The sequence below is a fragment of the Coenobita brevimanus genome, chromosome 23 (genome assembly GCF_032717465.1).
Source record: "Coenobita brevimanus isolate Jiangsu-jjx chromosome 23, ASM3271746v2, whole genome shotgun sequence".
Lineage (NCBI taxonomy): Eukaryota > Metazoa > Arthropoda > Malacostraca > Decapoda > Coenobitidae > Coenobita > Coenobita brevimanus.
The window spans coordinates 59872833-59881833 of record NC_136976.1 but is presented as its reverse complement, the minus strand read 5'-3'; positions in this window follow the sequence as shown (position 1 = coordinate 59881833).

The following is a 9001-nucleotide window of genomic DNA, read 5'->3' as shown; positions in this document are numbered from 1 at the left end:
AGTGATTTTCTAACAGAGGTAAAGAAAGATAAGAATGAGGGAAGGAGAAAGAGAGTGAAGAAAAGACCCGAAATGAGAGAAAAGAAAGGAGTTATTTAAAGCGTAAATAAGGAAGGAAGGAAGAGAGAGAGAGAGAGAGAGAGAGAGAGAGAGAGAGAGAGAGAGAGGGTAAATGAACTCATTTCTCACTTCCTCTCCCATTCAGTTTCTTCTCTCACAAACCTTAGCCTCCTCAGTGCGATATCGTCCTTTATTTATTTATTGATCTGTTTAACTATTATATATTCATGTGTTTATAGCTATTCAAGCAAGCAAGCGATCGGAAACACTATACGAGATGTAGCTGGAAGAACAGCACAGCACCAAAACACAGTTATCACGGAAACTATTACAGCTACACCGGATCTACCAATATCGTTTGAACTCTTTCGAAAGAGTAGTTGGTTTATTTTTACTTTTCGGAAATTCGACATCATATTGTTGAAAACAGTCAGTAATCAAAATATGAATACTAGAATCTCGGAAACCGTTCAAGTCATAGCTGATCTACGCACATCATTATAAGCCTCTGAAAAAACGACCTTTCTTTTAAAAATCGCCCACACATTGGTGAAAAAAAAGTCAGAACGCACCAAATTGCGCACGAAAACTGTACACTCATGGAAAGTATTAAAACTTAAGCAGGGATACTCATATCCATGGAAAACTTCTGGTAAAGTAATATGTGTAACATAAGTGGCTTCTGAAAATGCCTCACCATATTATTGAAAAAGCCCAAAAGCTCCAAACTGGGCACCAGGACCGATTTATTTCAGATATTACGATTATTAATGCTACGCGCATCGTTGGAAAGCTTATGGAACAGATGGCAGCTAGATGGCTTTTCATATAATTTGTCAACACGCTACTAACGAGCCTGATCACCGAAATTAAGTCTACCATGTAGCACTTTAAAATTCCAAAACTACTATTACGCAGGTTTTGGGAAGTGTGCATTAATATCAGGCAAGTGGGATGGTACACATTTTTTTTTTTAAACAGCCTTATTCAGTCAGTGGAGGATTTTTCGTATTAAACGGTTTAACATAAGACTTTCAGCCTCCCCAGTATGATTAAAGTCTCTCTCTCTCTCTCTCTCTCTCTCTCTCTCTCTCTCTTTCCATATTGGAGACTTCCCGTTGTGACACGGTTGGGAACAACTTAGTTAATCCCTCCATTACGATTATCGTCGTCATCGTCATTATTATTATTATTATTATTAATAATGCTAATTTCTGCTGCCAGGCGTTTCTACTTATTTTAAGACAGATGGCTCGTGAAAGGACGGAATATATGTCAAAAATATTTGATCTGAAAACCTTCCAGCCGCCTCTTGGACATTCACACCTGCCCGTAACCACTTGACCATCAGGCGTCTACCACGATGCACACATCAACACTGGCGACCTGTTTCACTGGTTTATCTTGCTACCATCAAACGACTTTACTTCTGTTGAGAAAGACTTATCGTTCTGGAGGGGTTAATGAAGCCTATAACTACTTTCTCGGCAAATGAAATAATTCGTCAGCTGATGGCAAGAATAAAGCAAAACTGTTATCACGGGTTCAAGGATACAGCATAACATAAAGAACGGTACCGGCCACGCCAATACAATACATGACAGAAAATACATACAGTCACATCACTCGAGGTGTTAAGTGAGCTGAATAACATCGTCCAGGGGTGGCAAGAATACCGTAGGATACAAACTGCGTCCTCGCATTGAAGTCAAAATAGCATTTGCAACTTCAGGCTCATCTGAAAGTTACCCAGTAGACCGCAGGCTGAAGTTCCCTTTCTCCTGCAGTCCACCATCCTCCTTTCGGGGAAGAGGGAGAGAGATGAGAGACGTTTGTATAAACAGAGCTCCATTACCCAGTTATATCGGTGCCACTACATGACGGTGCCTCTTTCCAGCATGTGCAGTGCATAAAGAAGGCAACAGCACCAGCATCGCCAATAAAGTCTACATCTATCTTTGACTAAAGCGTATGGATTGCGGTCGTTGTTAGCCCAAGAACGCATACCAGAACCTCCCTCTCCCTCTCCCCTCTCTTCTCTTTTCTGTTCTCCTCTCCCCCCTTTTGCTGGCGGGACGTGCTAGTAGTCATCTCACACTCTTCATCTTCTAAGCAACACCCCCACACCACGATTATGGAAAGCTCGAGGCGATGATGATATAAATAATTTACCTCCCTGCGTAATTATCTAGCAATTATCTGTAAGCAAGACCGCATACAGAATACATCTCTCCCTCACCTTTCCTCTACTATGTTGGTAGGATGTGGTAGTGGTCACCTCACAAACTTTATCAGCTTGCCAATGTGCCCACAACACGAACGCAGATGATACACTGGGATGATGTCATGAATAATTTACCTCTAGCAATTATCTAGTCATATAAATTGCTTTATTAATAGCCTGCAGATGAAACAAGACGATGTTGACATAAATAATTTGCTCTCAGCAATTATCTATAATTAATTATCTGAGGACAAAATCGGATACGAAAGTCCCCTATATCTTTCCCCTTGCTCTGCTGGTAAGATGTTAAACCAGTAATCTCACAAAATTTATCTGCAAGTCAGAAGCACAACACGAACACAGACACAAGACGATGCTGACATGAATTATTTCTCCCAAGCAATTATCTGGCAATTATCTAGCCAAAGCTCGAGCTATCTCATACTAACAGGATGGATTTGAAGACAGACAACTTGACTAAAAATAAAAGCCACTCAAACGATGTTACGTGAGCAGTTGCGCGCGTGCACACACACACACACACACACACACACACACACACACACACACACACACACACACACCAGCGACGTTTACAACAAGGCAATTGTCTAGTCAAACCACAGACCGTCGACCATTATCAGGCAGGATTCGAGCAATAACTTCTCCCATAAATAAAAGCAGACTTGGCAGTGTTTACATGAATAAGTGGTCCAGAGCAAAAATACAGTATTTCTTTTTAGCACAAAATATCTTTGCACTAGCATGTCACCATAACGTCACTAAAAGATTGAAAAATAAGCAAGCGGAACCGATATTTACCACGCCCGGGACAAAGTCCGGCGAGGTATTGTTTTTGGTCACATTTCTTCATTTGTTCCTTTGTTTGTTAGTAACATTACGAAAAAAATTGCTAAATTAAATTACCTGAAACTTTCAGGATACGTGGGCACTGGTCCCAAAAGGAAGTGCTAGAATTTTGGAGGTAATCGAGTGACCCTGAAAGGTCAAAATCAAGGTCACGGATTTTCAGAGGGCTATAACTTGAAGCCCGTTTAAGATGAGAGATATTTACATTTATCAACATACAGGATCTTCCATATGGCCTTTCGTTTGGCACCAAGACCTTTGGCCTTGAGTGACCTCGAAAGGTCAAACTCAAGCTCATGGATATTCAGGAAGCTATAACTCGAAACTGGTTGCAGATAGATATTTACTATTATTAACATACAGGAAGTCTCATATGGGCTTTTTTTTAATTGGTACCATGACCTTTGACCTTAAGTGACCTTGAAAGGTCATTTAATTTGCGCCATTACCTTAGACTTTATTTGTTTACTGACACTAAATGGCAGTACCGATTCAGTATTTAACAGCAATAAAATAATTGCTGCGGGGCGACTTTGTTGTGCCTGGCACCACTTGTTTACATTAATAAATAGCACGGACACTGAGAGCATGAAAATGTCTGATTCATTTCCTCAAGTCACGAACTACCTCGCTCTAACAGTTCCACTCAAGCAAGATGGTTTTAAACTCACGGACGACGGGAGGCTAGCCTGTGACGAGTACAGTCGTCTGGCATTAGCCTTAGTAATACCTGTACGTGTACCTGTACGTGTAAGTCTTTACTCATCGTTTAACTTCCTCCGATACGGTGACACCTTTTTTTTTTTTCATTTTACTCTTTTTACTACTAGAAATTTTATTCATCCTAAGAGAGTGCTCTAAAGGTGGAGGGATTAAGGAAAGCTATATCTAATCCTTCTTAGTCGAAGAATATCTCCAAAGACCAATAGTCAGAAGATCTATCTATCTATCTATATACCTAGGCTGCTTCCCCCAAGGAAAGGGAGGTAGCCGAGACAGGACGACTCACTCTCCATTTACTCATCCATTCAAACACATTCATTCGCATCTTAGCCCCAAAGGGGAGAACGGACAGATCCTCACCGCACCACACCGCACAAGGGTCAACTGCGCAATGCAAGCAGTGACATCCACAGCAGGGCCCGACAGCAGAACTGGTTTACCCCTGCCACATCATAACAGACCCATCCCCTTACCCGCACCTGACCTGACTAGCTGATCAGACCAAATGCGGGAGAATATCCCCTCAGGGCTGCGTCATCACTTATTCATTCACAATTTCTCTCCATTTATTTCTGTCACGCACAGCCACTCTTCCTTGCTCAACAGACATCCCTCTCGCATCCAGCGCTCTCTTCACACTGTCCATCCATCCTATTCGTGGTCTTCCTCTCAGTCTTACACCTCTCACATCAGATCTAGTTATCTTTTTCACCAATCGCTCATTATCCATTCTCTCCATATGCCCAAACCATTGCAACACCCTCTGCTCAACTCTACCAGCCATCTCCCAAACAACTCCAGTTCTCCTTCGCACTTCATCATTTCGCACTCGATCCATACGCGTCACTCCACACATACTCCTCAGACATCTCATCTCCATTACATTCAAACTTTTCCTCTCTGCTACACCCATATTCCATGTTTCAGCCCCATATAACGCAGTCGGTACCACAACACCCTCATACAGCCTTCTCTTTACATCCATTCTAAGCGAACGACATTTAAACACTTTTTTCATTCCTCCCAGCACCTTTCCTACTTCATTAATTCTAAACTTCACTTCTGCATCTATTCTTCCATCCACAGCAACATGTGACCCTAGATATTTAAAACAATCTACCTCCTCAAGCAACTCACCATTCAAAACCATATTCATCCCCCTACCATCTATCAACCTCGTACACTTCATCACTTTACTCTTATTCTCATTTACTTTCAATTTCCTCCTTTCACACACCCTTCCAAACTCCTCTACCAACTGTCTCAATTTCTCCTCTGAATCAGTCACCAATGCAGTATCATCTGCAAACAGCAGTTGCTTCAGATTCCACTCTCCTCCATCAACATTTACCAGACTCAGACCACCTAAAACTCTTGCATTCACCTCCCTTACAACACCATCCATGTAAATATTAAACAACCAAGGCGACATCACACATCCCTGTCGCAGCCCCACTCTCACGGGAAACCAATCACTCACAGCATTTCCCACTCTTACACACGCTCTACTATTTACATAAAAACTTTTCACCCCTTTTAGTAACCTACCATCAAGTCCATACAATCTTAAAACAGTCCACAAAGCCTCCCTATCAATTCTATCATACGCTTTCTCTAAATCCATAAATGCCCAAAACACATCCTTGCCTTTCGCTAAATACTTTTCACACACTTGTCTCACAGCAAACACCTGATCAACGCATCCCCTCCCTCTCCTAAAGCCACACTGCTCATCACTAATCACTCCCTCTGTACCCTCTCTAACTCTCATAATTAACACTCTACCATACACTTTACCTACAACACTCAACAGACTTATACCCCTAAAGCTAGTACATTCATACTTATCACCCTTGCCTTTATACAACGGGACCACACAAGCACTTGCCCAGTCAATTGGCACCACACCTTTCTCAAAGCACACATTCAATAATCTTACTAACCAGTCAACAATAGTCACTCCACCACCCTTCAGGCATTCCACAGCACACCCATCCATACCTGCAGCTTTCCCTGTTTTCATCTCCTTTACTGCCTTCTCCACTTCCTCCTTCGTGATCAAAGAATCATTCAACTCTCCCAACACATTTATTCCTTGCACCCTTCTATCTGCCACAATCTCAGCCACGTTTTCCTCCTCTACATTTAACAATCTTTCAAAATACTCTGCCCATCTCTTCCTTACTGCATCCATCTCAATTAACATCCTTCCATCCTCTACTTTTACTCGTTCTTCCTTCCCAGACTCTCCCTTTCGCACCCTTTTCACCTCCTTCCAAAACATTTTCTTATTCTGTTGAAAATTCTCTGTCAGCCGCCTACCCCACCTCTCATCTGCTGCCACTTTAGCATCACGCACAGCCCTTCTCGCTCTATTCCTCTTTTCCTTATACCTTTCATATGACATCTCATCCTTCCTCTGCAGCCACACTTCATATGCACGTCTCTTCTCAGCCACAGCCATACTTACTTCCTCGCACCACCATTCACTTCCTTTTCTTACACCACCACCCACACGTCTCACACCACACACCTCTTCTGCATGCTCCACCACAGCACTCTTAAACAACTGCCATTCCTCCTCCACACTGCCATTTTCCCGATCTTTCACTGCGTTCCACTCATCTTTCAATTTCTCCTGATACTCTATCTTTTTCTCTCTTTTATCCAACTCACTCACTTTCAAAACCTCCCTGCCACACCTAACCCTCCTGGCTCTCACCCATCTCTTACCTACTCTTAACTTTCCCTCCACCAGGTAGTGGTCAGACATACCTCCACCCTCCCCTCTCAGAAACTCTCACATCCAACAATCTTCCTATTACATTCCTAGACACAACCACATAGTCCATCAAGGCTCTATCAACAACCCTTCCACCCTCCTGTCTCACCCATGTATACTTATAAATATCTTTCTTCTCAAACAGCGTATTCCCAATCACCATCTCTCGCTCAACACACATCGCTATCATTCGTTCCCCATTTTCATTTCTTCCAGGCACACCATGCATACCAACTACGCCTTCAACTGCTACATTTCCCACTCTAGCGTTCAGATCTCCCATCATTACCACATTCACATTCGCTCCAAAACTCTGCAGACACTCATCAACATCATTCCAGAAAGACTCCCTCTCTTGTTCATCCCTTTCACTACCAGGCCCATATGCACTCACAAACACCCACAACTCACGTTCAAATTTCGCTTTCACCCACATCAGTCTCGATGACACCTCCTTCCATTCAATCACACACTGCTGCACTTCCGGACTCACTAACAAGGCCACACCTTCTCTTGCCCTTCCTCTATCAACACCTGACAATCTTCCATTCACACTTCCAAACATATATTCCCCCTTCCCTTTCATCTTCGTTTCACTCAAAGCTAACACATCCAACTTTCTTCTCACAAACATTCTCCCAATCTCCTCCCTTTTAGCCTCAATTGTACTACATCCACGCACATTCATAGACCCAATCTTCAGGGTACGGGGATAACTCCATCCCCCGTCCCTTTCTCTGGCCTGTCTCTTTTTAGGAACTAAAAAAACAGAGGAGGGGGTCCCTAGTCCCCTCACCCCGCCCCTTTTAGTCGCCTTTTACGACACGCAGGGAATACGGTGGCAGTATTCTTCCTAACACAACCCGGCCGCAGAGTAGTAGCACCACCCCATAGTGCGGCCAGGTTGTGTCCCCCCCGCAATAATAATTTAGAAAAGACGTTGTATGATTCAAGGAGTTAAAGTCAAGAACCCCAGTAGCTAAGAGAAGCATAACAGGTGTTTGAATGAATAAACAGCTCTAACAATGTTCACAGCACAACAATTATCTTAACTAATCCGGCAATCCTTCACTAAAAACAGAAAGAAATACAAACAGGGCAATTGCTCATAGTACATGAGCAAGCAGGGCACTTACAGCATTTATCTAGTCAAAGCACTTCCACAAAGAGCTAGACTAACACCATCACCCCAAAGATGTCTTGCATATTTACGCAAGCAAGGCGGGTGTTGTGTTTAGCTCAGTGTGTGTGTGTGTGTGTGTGTGTGTGTGTGTGTGTGTGTGTGTGTGTGTGTTTCGAGGAATAGCGTGAAGCAAGAAATGAGAATTATTTATTTAATATTAAAAAGTTTTTTTTAATAAAAAATGTACGCAAGAAGAATCACTCACAGAATGCCATACCCGCGCCCTACAAATGTCCAAGGGCCGAATAATTGACTCCCCACTGTGAAGTTGGCCTTAGACCGATTGTTCTCAAAATAGTTTTACTGTACTTCATTCTTGTCACACTCTCTAACCTTCCACTAAGCTTGGTCCGTATCAGATCTAAATTGTTTAATTTGAGCTTATCCTGTGTACCTAACTTCTGAACTATTGTTCTCAAAGTGGAGTCTCTTCATCCATGCCTGACCCAGTACCCATTCATCAAAACTGCTTCAAATTTAATCAAAACCAAGTTAAACAGCCGAATAACTGACCTTGCCCTGCGAGCTAGGCATTTGACGAATTGTCATCAAAATCAATCCCCTTCATCCTTGCTGTACCTTGCACTCTTCCACAAAGTTTTCGTCTAAATCGGACAAAAATGGTTTAAGTTGACTTTGCCATATGACCTAGGCCTTTGACCAACTGCTCTCGGGAGCGACAAAGAAACCCCTCTGCTGTCCCTCAAGCCTTCCAACACTGGTTCAAAATTAACCCAAACTGCTGTAAATATGCTGTGCTCAAATGCACACACACACTGCTCAAACTTTGACCTTGCCCTGTGATCTTGACCATTGACTTCTGAAAATCGAATCCCTTTCTTCTTGCCTTATCCTCAACTTTCCCACCAAGTCTGGTTTATCAGATCAATTCTCTTAATTGACCTTAGCATGAGGCATTGACCTTTAATTTATATCTCTCAAACGAAATAGGTTGATTTCTTGGCTGATCCTCAACCAAGTTAGGATAAAAAGAGGTTATAAACTGGATTATTTAGCTCGGGCGAGCAAGCACACAACACCCCGCGACTCCACACACACACACACACACACACACACACACACACACACACACGCGCGCGCGCGCGCAGAGAGAGAGAGAGAGAGAGAGAGAGAGAGAGTGAACAAAACAATTACCCGT